The sequence below is a fragment of the Varroa destructor genome, unplaced genomic scaffold, assembly GCF_002443255.2.
Source record: "Varroa destructor unplaced genomic scaffold, Vdes_3.0 BEIS01000001.1, whole genome shotgun sequence".
Lineage (NCBI taxonomy): Eukaryota > Metazoa > Arthropoda > Arachnida > Mesostigmata > Varroidae > Varroa > Varroa destructor.
Window position 1 is genome coordinate 9955954 of NW_019211454.1, and position 11342 is coordinate 9967295.

The following is an 11342-nucleotide window of genomic DNA, read 5'->3' on the forward strand; positions in this document are numbered from 1 at the left end:
GAGAGTTTCAAATAAAACGATTGTCTTAGTCATCTTTGCACCTTCAGGCTGCACCAATCCAGATAACATAGGAGCATGGTAACACGGTCAAAATGTAGAGAAAACACCACCATTGGGATGAAGACTGACCTATCCTAGACTGATGTTTCGTAAGCTCTCATTCAGTTTTTTGAAAGCATTTGATCATGTTCAATGTTATGTTACTTCCGTTGTGCTACCGTTGACGGGACCGCTTTGTAGCGTCAATACGAACAGCCTCTTCATACCCCCCCCCCTCCGTCCATCATTGCTCATTTTGCTATGCTATTGCATTTGTTGGTGTATCGCGGCTAACGCTCAACGAAGCGATTGATCAAAGGAACGTCTGAGCGTTCTAAAATACGAGAAAGTACGCCTGCTCCGGTCCTATCGGAAGGCTCGATTGCGGGGGCTGTCGTACAGGACTGAGTCCGACGGGATCGGGTATAGAGAAACACAGCGACCGTATGAGTCAGTAAGGTTTTTCGACGATTTCTATTGGCCACGTGAGCTGTCACAGCCAGTCAATTCCACCTGCTTCTAGTCAGAGGAGATTGTGGGTCGGCCCGTGCACTGTTCCCTGTGTCGAGATAATGTTGTTAATTACTAGTAAAAATCATATTCACTTGATACCGACAAACTTACATGATTGGACGCGTATCTGCGTTAATCTATTTGGCATCGCACGAGCTAAAAGTCATCTCGTTGTTGGTGACGGTATCGAATGCGGTGTAAAATTTGGTCAGTACGATGGTTTTTATTCAGTCTTTTTGCTGCTCCACAAACTGAAGCATATTGAAGTTCCATAATCAGTGTCTCTTTGAAAATAACATAAGTAAGCGCCTTCATTGGGTTCTCGTGCAATAAAAAAGGCAATGAAATATTAAAGCGATATTATTATGCATTATATATTTGCTTCTCTCTAGGTGTATGTGTTATTTATAAGATCAACTTCTGACTTTGGTAAACGTGATCACTTCCCAAGTTAGTCGATCTAACTATTTAGCCGGGCTGTCTCCGTAAACAAAGTTGCTACCAAAATATTAGGTATAGTCCGAACGAGTAGCTACTAGGGGATCAAATCGAATTAGTGATGAATCAATTTGCCCATGTTTTAATGGTACAGCCGTTATACAGACAGCTGGCCCCCAGCACGAAACGAATTGAGTCTATATCCGAATTCGAACCTGGACCATAACGTGTTCCTTACATTAGTAGAGGATCGATCAGTCTGCGTTGATGTTTTTGATGAAGCCGTGTTAACCTGCTGCTGACAATATAAAACGTAATTCGTGAAAATTCTTTGTGTATACGTATTAAACTTCTGAGCGTACCTTTTAATAATTCAGACAGAGCTTCGGAGATGCTTCAACTTTAAATCGTTCGCAAATAACTAGGGTCTTAATACCTTTGATAATGTTGGAACAAGGATTACTTACTAATCGGGTACCTCCTATTCTATTTTATCAGTGCGTATGGACAAAAAAGTGGAAACTTTAACCGGAGTGGACCTTTTGAAGCATTGATTCAAAGCCATCATCAATAGCGCTTGTTGTTGTTCCAACTGGTACACACAATGAATATTTTCCTCTAGGTCACAAAAAAAAAGCACAACTCAGAAGACATCAAGGACTTTCAATCGCATCAAACGAGGCGATTAAATTGTATCAAAGCGACGGACTGTAATGCCACGGATTACAATGCTACCGAAGAGAGCTCTCTTTCCGACTGCTGCCGCTTTGGACAATACTCCGCTTTTGAATCAGAGTACACTTGTTTTAGCTACTGGTGCTTTTGCTGCTCGTCCTGCTTCGGGCTCTCGTTGTTGATTCTCGATGCTAGTTGTCGCGGCATGAACGACTCAGGTCGAGTTGGACAGACATGAGTCTGACTCGTTTACCCCTTGAAGCGATCAGGATTGGGGAACCCCAGCCAGGGCAATCAGAACGAGGGAAGGTGGGGAATGGGGGTAAGTCAAACGATGGCTGAGAAGGGGATCTCAAAGTAGGTAACTGGTGGACAGGTGCACACGACTATAAAAGATTCTGCTGGCTCCCATTGTTTCCTGCCTACGCTATCGTTTCCCTGTTGTCCTACGGGACCGTCGGCGCGTCTGCGGTGGGCGGATGTGATCATGTGTCTGTTGTGCGAAGCAATTCCGAGTGCGTGAGTATGTAGCACTACGGAAGGCGACCGCCAAAATAATGCCTGTTGTTTTTTCCATAAACAGATACACTGTATACACGACGGGACATCAGTAGATGAAAGGACGTCCAATGCATTCTGTTGGTGTATTGGCCATCAGAATCATCGTTTTCTTTGTAACTGACGATTGTGTTGGGCAAAGCAAAGGTAAAGGGAGTTAAACGATTACACTTGCTTCTGTCAGCTAATAGGTACTTGTTTCGACCGGTTATCTCTGCCTTGCCAACCCTGTGTTTCAGACTAACATGGCCTGATAGTATTCGCGCGTGGGTGTCCAGGTCTATTTCTCTTTCTCTCTATTTTATCTCGATTCTTGGGCTTTGTTTTGTTTCGGCGCTGGTAAAAGCGGTTCATGTTTTTGAGGCATTGACCGGTGGTAGATGGGTAGGTTTGCAGTGAAATAATAACTACCCGCTTCGCTGATCAGCTAGCGCAGACCTCTGGATATTCAAATAACAGTAATAGCGCATAGACATTTTAGATTTGATGGCCCGACGGCTAACGAGAAAACGCATCTTGTACCAAATAAGGTAGGCTTATATTCGACTCCAACAGAATCAGCTAATCAGACAGGAAAGGCTCAATCTTATGGCGAAATTATTTTAGTATACAATAATGTGCGCAGGTAAAGTATATATTTAGAAGCTCGTCATCGGTTCGTTGGGTGCGTTACGAGCTATACTATTTACCTAACAACAATAAAATCATTATAGTTAATGAATGACTAGTTAACGCTGAAAAAATAAATTACCAAACAAGACCACTTGGTAAATTCAAGATCAAAGCTATGCTAGGATCTTTGAGACTTTTATTTGCTGTGAGGTAACATATGTAATAAGTCATATCACGACACTTCGTGTTAAAGGTTACTCTTATTACCATCCAATCAGGTCTCGCGGCTTGCCTTACATTTTGGAGCAGACCGCCCACGGGGGCAGGCCGTATGATAATTAGAGGCACTGATCAAAGCTTGTAACAGATGCAAGAACACTATCTATGCTGTTATATGTACACTAACTTGAAATATATTCTCATAATTCGTTCGTTATATCTTCCAGAAACCTAAGCCGAACGTTTGAGCTAAGTCTGAAAATGAAACTAGAAGGGAGATACCATTACCATGTCTTTGAGACTAGTTAAATAGATAGAAATAAACGTTGCAAGCTTTACGTCCAGTTCAACAGGTCTTAGCTTTCAGATGACTAGCTCTTTCCAGCACGAAATTAAGTGTGTTTTCGCCCAAGTTTGAACCTGGACGTATATCTTCACGTAAGAGAGGAGCACATTATCATCGCACCATCGCGGCGACAGTATAGAGTACTGCTCTTCTTGGTAACGAACACAAATCTTAGGAAAAACCTGATTTCTGAACGTAGCCCCAGACTTTGAAGGTCTCAATTACCGGCTTGAGAGGCTATAATGTCTGAACAAACACAATCCTTAATATGCCGTTTATTGATTGTCGATATTTTCTATCACAACGAGCAGTTCTTCCAGTAAATGAAAATAAGCTTTAGTTGATAAATGAAACAGATGTTTACGCTCGTATGGCAGTGATATATGAATGAATGTCTTGTCAAAAGTATATAACACTATACGATATATACGCGCGCATAAACGGCTTTTAAACATGTGGCATTAAGCATACAAATCTGTGATGAGTACCGAGCATACTACGTGACATAAGCTAGTTACGTGACGACACCAGGTAAAGCGTGTAATCGTACGTAAGCTTTTTACTGTAGTGCAAGTATGTTACATATATATATATGTACGTGTGTTTGTGTGCGTATCTCTACATGCGTTGCAAGCCGGAAAATCAGTTACTGACTACAGCCCTCCAGTAAAGCAGCTGTTGCTGATTGATCCACTTTTGTTGTTGTCAACGGATGTCATAAGGCGAACAGTTCCGAACGACATGTACGTAAGGGCACATCATGGGTCGGGTTCCAGCAGTGAAAACGCCTATTCTATCCATAGCAAAGGCCGCGGCTAGACTATGAGCATCTCAGTTCAAGGTATAACTCGAAGATAACTGTTAACAAAAGTGTTTACGTCACAACCGCCGTCTCCAAAACCATTAGCTATCCTGAGAACTCGGAATTGATCGTTGACAGTGTTGCCATTAGTTATAGGATCTTCCACATAGTTTGAGAAATGTTCCCATAAATTTCCGCTCAAACGATAAAATACTTATATAAATTCAAAGTTCACGCAAAAAAGGTTCAAAAACTCCGTGAAATTTGGCTCGGAATCTAACGGTTTTTGTTTGCTAATGGGTACGTTACATAATTTAAGGAGACCTCAATCACACTTCCCATATTGTGAGTCAGAAAGGGGCTTCCTGGAGACCCTGAAAACACGAGACTCTATCGTCCCATTTTTCCTGCAGCTTTTTTTTTTTGAAGAGGAGGTGAGTAATACTTCTGACGTACGATCGAAGATCATCAAGTAGAACCTATTTTATGTAGGTTGAGTGTGAAGCCTAGCTTGTACGCTTAGACTTATTTTCGCCGAGATCACTACTTGCTAATTTTCAATGTTCCTTTTATACTTCGCTCCGCCAGTCTTTATTCAACAGCACTACGGGTTGGTGGAAGGTAGTGGCAGGTGCCTCCGGGTCAACTGGCCAGGGGTACGAATCGGGGTCGTCGTCCCCCAAACGCGCTGTCTCCCACATGGGGAGTGCGCCTCCACATCTCCTGCGAATCTGACAACAAATCAGAGTCATCTGTGCATACATGCCTTGTATTAATTTCTTCCTATGGAAGTCTGATACTTCTTGGTCGATCCAAATATTCCCTTTGTTTCAGAATCGGATTAGCCATCATTACCATCAGCTGCCATTCGCTGGCCGTAGCGTAGATAGTCTAAAAATTGGCAAGGCCATCTCTTACAGCAGTGAGACACTTTCTTGCGCGCCGATTATTGTTCATAGCCATTGCTTCAAAACTTTTTTGTTCGCTGCAGTGTTAGCTGCGTCTACGCTAAGGCTCTTCAATTTGTGAGCATTATCCTTGATGTCCTGTAGGTTTTATCGAAAGGAACTTCACTAAACCTGTATGAATAGGGCCGGAAATCCGTGGCTTGTGACGACAGACAATATTCGATTTCTCCGCCCGAAAGGTCCTCCTACTTTGTGACGTCTAGGATAAGGTCACTAAATGGCTATTGGTCGATGAAGGTCTGAGTACTACAGAATTTTCATGAAGCATTCTTGATCCTCACCTGCAACGGACTGTCTAAGGAAAGCCCGCTGCTCATCCTTTACCTCGAAAATAGTTTACTTATATTGTAAAACTGTTAAAAAGCTTAATAGGGTACTTCATAGAGTGTGATCGGGTCGTAAATCGATATTATACTCGAGCAAAGGTTATATGCGCCTCTTTAAGACAAGGAACAAGCTGAAGACAGCTACTTAGAACAACACTGGCTTTTAGAAAGTTCTCGTTCGTTTTGAACAAAAGTTAAAGCCATTTAAGCTTCTTATTATTAAAAGACGTTTATTAACGAAAATAGGAACGGAAATAGACTGTTCCTGAAAAAACCTTTGCATTGTTTTTAATTTGAAGATCCAAAGAATTTAACTAGGCCAGTAGTAGCTGCATCAAACAATATAGAAATGAGTAATTATAAGTATCTGATTCGGCTAATTAACTTTAACTATTGATCTAGATTTAGCTGACGGATCTTAGCTTTTATCGCGAATCTATGTCAAACAGTTGAAAACCGATTTAAGACGCACCAACGGAAGCAGCAACGACCTATCACTTCTGATCTAGTTTATTGCCATCGTTATTCATAGGTTTGAAAAATTAGATCTTGATTGCGGAGAGACTAGGTTTCTTCGATGCATGTGAACCTGAATCAGTAACCTTGAGGTTTTTTGCTTGTCTGAGGTAGTAGGCTAAGACAATAAAGTAATGTCCTTTCGATTTTCTTATCTTACAAGAATGCATTTTCACTTCAACAACGAATACAATTGCCTTAACGCACCATACTTGAACTTCCACAATTTCCAATTGTGAGTGTCTTAACTTTTAAGCGCTGATTCTGTGCACGCTCTGTTCTATCGTTTGGCCTGCTTCGTTTCATATGTGTAATGTGTCGTGTGCGTTGACGCCTTGAAAACGAGCCTACCGAAGGTGCTTTGTCCTATTGCTCTCGATCAATCAGTGGTTCATGCTCGGCATTCCCAGCAGATTGCTAGTGCAAACTGACTAGTTCTGAACAGCTCATGGCATGCAGGTCCGAGGGAGGGCGCCACTATGGCAGGAACTCGAGGCAAATGTTATGTGTAGATCAGATAGTGGGTGGCAGTAGTGATGGTGGACGAGGGTGGATCGCTAGCACAGCAGTTTCGCACGGCGGCGGCGGTGGTGGCGCCGCTGCGGCAGCAGCAGCGAGCAAGATCGATGCGCCTGTGGGAAGAGACATAGGAGAGTCTCGCGTTCCCTTGCCCGCCTGCCTGCCTGCCTGCGTGAGTTCTCGGCCCTTGCTGCGATGCTGCGAGAAAGCGGTTCGATTTGCGGAGGAGAGCAAATCGTTACTCTCACTCCAAAGAGAAGGGTACATGAACTGTAGGAGGAGCTGGAGCTGACTCCACCCAGAGGCCCAGACAAGGCTTCCTTGGCTGGCTGCGTTAGGTATCCGGACGTTGAACGCTATGGAACTATGGTACGCTGGGCCGTTGCGTACGCTCACACGATTCTATATGTTATAAGGATTGCTCTGTTGGACAAAGGTGGAACGCCTCAAGAACTAGGCTGTAGTGTGCCTTCAGAAAGAGCTCAAGACAGAGCTCCTGGGTGCTGACGATTGTGAGGGATCATTGAGTAGTGTGTCGAAGGTAGCAGCGCACGACAGAATCGCAAGCAGAGACGTCTAGAAGGTATCAGGGACTTGAGACACAGAATGCTCCGGCGGTTGGCTCTCTATCTTTTTTGTTACTCTCTAGTCTGGAGAGGAAATCGCGGGAAGAGTGCGTAGATATCGTCACATCATTAACAATGCTATCGGAATAGCCCGCGAAGACGATGGAGCAGTGCCAGCTATCGCATATATAGCTAATGATGCATTTAGTCCATCATGCGTATGGACAACGGCCTACAACAGCTGTGGAAAACGCGAACGCGCACCAGATAAGACTATGCTATTGCATAGGGACATGCAAGCGTAAGGTTTTCTTGCTAAACACTAGAGGCCAAAAATGTTGGTGAAGCCTGTCCGTCTAAGGCACCTACAAGGTCGTACCTAAGTTTTTCCAACCGAGACAAAAAGCAACACCTAAGTTCACTTTCAATGGGTAGTTAACAAGAAGTGACTCACATCACTAGACCGTCTACACGTTTTATGTCGAGTCCTCGATGAATGCATTTTACGGACCGTCTATTTAAGTAATAGCTACTTAAAAATGATATGTTGACAATAGCTCGCTCTGGGAGTGGCAATCCTCGTATTGGCAACGTTGCCATTTATCGCTCGTCTCCAGTAGGCCAACGTCTTCTAATTAAACGATGTCTAGTTTGCAGGACCGTACTTATACGTATGATCGAGCATTCGATTGATGAAAACGTAAAATACATCGGTAATACATAATGTATCTTTTGAATTAGATCTTTCGGTGGTGGCGATACGTATATCCAAAATGTGCAGCTATGAAAACATGTCGACAAGATCGTATGCGCAGCTCTTCTTGAAAAAGCAAATCATTACAGCTTTAAGAAGCTTTCAGCTATGTTCAGCGTTACCAGTTCACATCTTACATGGGAATGCATGTTTTCCACCTTCAACATTACACATAACAGCTAGACAGTCGACGGTGGAGGTTCTCCTTGCTGGAGAGAGGTGACGTAACTGAATATTCCGAACACAATCGTTAGCTTCAAAGGCACTGCAAGCGAATCTATGGGAAAAAAAAAAAAGTTGCGGACACTCAGGTCCAACAATGATGGAGTTAGCATTTCAATAAGGACCCATGAACGTCTGTGGTTACATAGTGACGGAGTCATTGTACGTATGTATATACTAACTATCTGTATCGAATAACTAAAACAGAGTAATGTGCATATATAATTATACATTTTTTTATTATTAACACACATAGTATTGTCAAATGAAAATTTCGTCCTCGTGTTCAATAATATGGTCATCATTTTATTTATTTATTTATTTGTGATAGTTGTTGTGATCAATATTTTATTATTATTATACACACAATTTTTAAGAGTATGTACACGATCTACGTGATATGTTGCTCATATAGGCTCACATATCGCACCGGCTCAACATATCGCACATGACGCTTAGAAATAGCTATATATAATTGACAAAATGACTAGAATTATTCATTTTTGTTTCTTCTGCACAGTTGTGTTCGGTTGTCTTGCAACAATCGGTTTCTTCATGGCGTCTTTTTTAGCATTATATAATCACGATCGCTTTATACTTGCCACCAGTTCCACCCCGATCATTATCTTTAGCATGATCGTCGTCTTTGATAATAATGGGTTATCGGCTGATCTAATTTGCTCTTCTGTTCAGTGACTTCGAGCGAGGAGAACAGGAGGGGGATTTACAAAGAGAGGATAAACCGTACAGCCAGTCTCAGGGTTGGCTTGTAGGAGACAGGAGGCCAATGGCATTTCGAGCTGTGAGAAAAACATTACAATTGTATGTACGTTTATTTTCGGTTTCCGCTGCTTATCAATCTGCCTTGATACGATTATCGGAAACCTTGTCATCATCGCTACATCCTTACGTATCACCCAGTTCCTCGTCATCTCACCTCAGATATGTCGTTCTTCACCCTTATATTTTACCGACTTCTCATCCTGTCTCCGATAGATCGTTAAGGCTAATGTTATTTAGACTATATTAGTAATGAAAAATCTTTGTTCCGTTTATTCCCACTGATATTTTAGACCCGTACATCACTTGCATTTCCGGGATGCAGGGTCAGTTAACATTAGCCAACTTCGGGGCTCACTCTCGCATAACTTGCGCGTTCCTCTTAGAATGTCTTGGCAAATGCCATTTTTACAGTTATTATACGTAGAAACCTTTTTGTGGCGTAAACACCCATTGCGTCTTTACTGTGTTGTGGGGCTGTTTCACAATAGGCTGCTCCTTTCTTTATCACTACAGTACGATCTGTATTGTAAATTGTCCCGGTCGCTGTTAGCACGATACTTATGATCGTAATGGGACGACACACATTTCTACACAGAGCCTTTATACAGGCTTGTATCAGATTCAACCTATTTACTTTCTACAGTCCTGGTAGAGAGATCATCGATGTCCCAGCAGATGATTATTTTTAGATTACGTTTTTCCTCAAGCGTGTGTTCAACTTTATACACAGCATACGACAAGTAATCTACCTATCACAAAATTGCACGATTTGCATCCTCACCGCAATCGAGCCCAGCGTCAGGAGTCCGCCATTTCTTGCCGCTGTCACAGAATGTCCGGGCTTAACTTGCACGTCGCCATAAAAGCAGAGGATAATCGCCATCGACTAATGTCCTCCAATCGATATTTGAAATACATACTAGGGTCAAACGAAAGGCGAGCAACTGGGTATTTTACCTCACTCCTATGTATCTCCTCACGTCTATGTATCTCCCACTGCCCGTGCGCCCGATATCGTCAGGACACCTTATCAGCTGAGCAGCGCGCGGTTAAAACTTCAACTATGGGGCAATTCGAGCGTCGGGCGATGATTTATTTGCTGTTTTTCTCCATGCATCCCTCAAGATGATCGCAAATTAATTTTTTTGTATTCAGGATATTTGTCGCGTTAATTTAGTGAAAATTAGTTGACTGGAATGTAAAGCCGACGTCAGTGGACAAAAACGCCCTAGAACGATATAGATGCTATGACTCTTATTTTAACTTTATTTATTTGACACGAAGCGTCTTTTGCTTGATCTGCTTTTGTTAGTTTCACCATTACCACATTCACCATGTTGAATCAGCTAGTGACAGTTTCAGTACTGGCCTTATCCTAGCACCGCCCAGTTTTTAAGTTAGATAATTTTGTGAAAGTCCCCCTTTATCGCTTGTATTCAAACAATCGATCTATTATTATGCGATACGCAATAGTTCCGTACGCTGAGCTTAGCTCACAGGCTCTTCTTCTTTTTCTAGGAATGGCCGTTACCGTTTTTGCCCTTGTTAAGCCTCCATCGTTTTCTGATCTTGGGATATCGCTTCATTTGTTCAATAGTTTTTGTCTGTTGAAATATCTCTAGTCAGCACAGCCATCTTGGCAGGCTCATGACTGTGTGCTTGTGTTTAGCATTTACTCAGCACGCTTACCCTTGTACTCTTATTAACGTTTTTGTTTCCACAGCGGCAGCGGCCCCTCCGAGCGAGCCACCGAGCCAAAGGCTGTAGGAAAAAAAAGTTATCCATCATTCGTGTTGCCCCCGTTTCTAAAAAAGAATCATGCCGCGCTAGGAAAGCTGATTCATCGTAATGTTCCCTCATCCTCAGGTTTGTTACACTAGATAGTACTATAACGTAGTGTCCTAGATGGCGTTAATGTACTCCTCTTTTTAGCCTCAAAATACGACCAACGCTCTTGGGAACTTCCTTCGATCCACACTCGCTCGACGAAAGCACCCAGTCCACTATTGCACCAGCCCGACCAACACGATACACACTTGACAAGGCTTAGCTTTCGTCGAGAAGGCTTGGGATGGGAGAATCGTCCAAAACGATTCATCTAATTGTTCTTCGAGCCTGCTTGTGCTGTGCTTACTGATTCGGACCTATTTGCGTTGGTCCTGAGTCTCCTTCTTCTATAGGACTAAAGTTCGTTTGACTGTTGTTGCCTATTCCGAACCCAGTTTCCTGTTAGGTCACTTCTCAGGCACCACCGTTGATCTTGTTTGCCTTGATTCGTTTTCCGTGTTTCTCATGACCATCACAGCGATACGACATCAGTTTCCAAATCTTCTATGTATGTTCGGGTAACCTGCTATTCCGATCTAGCAGGTCCCGTGTGCGCCGGCGGGGGTAACTCGGACCTCGTAAATCCTGGGGGGCGTTTGGAAGTTTCAAGGGGGAGCGGGCTGGGGAGTAGATACGTACGTACAAGGGAAACCTATATA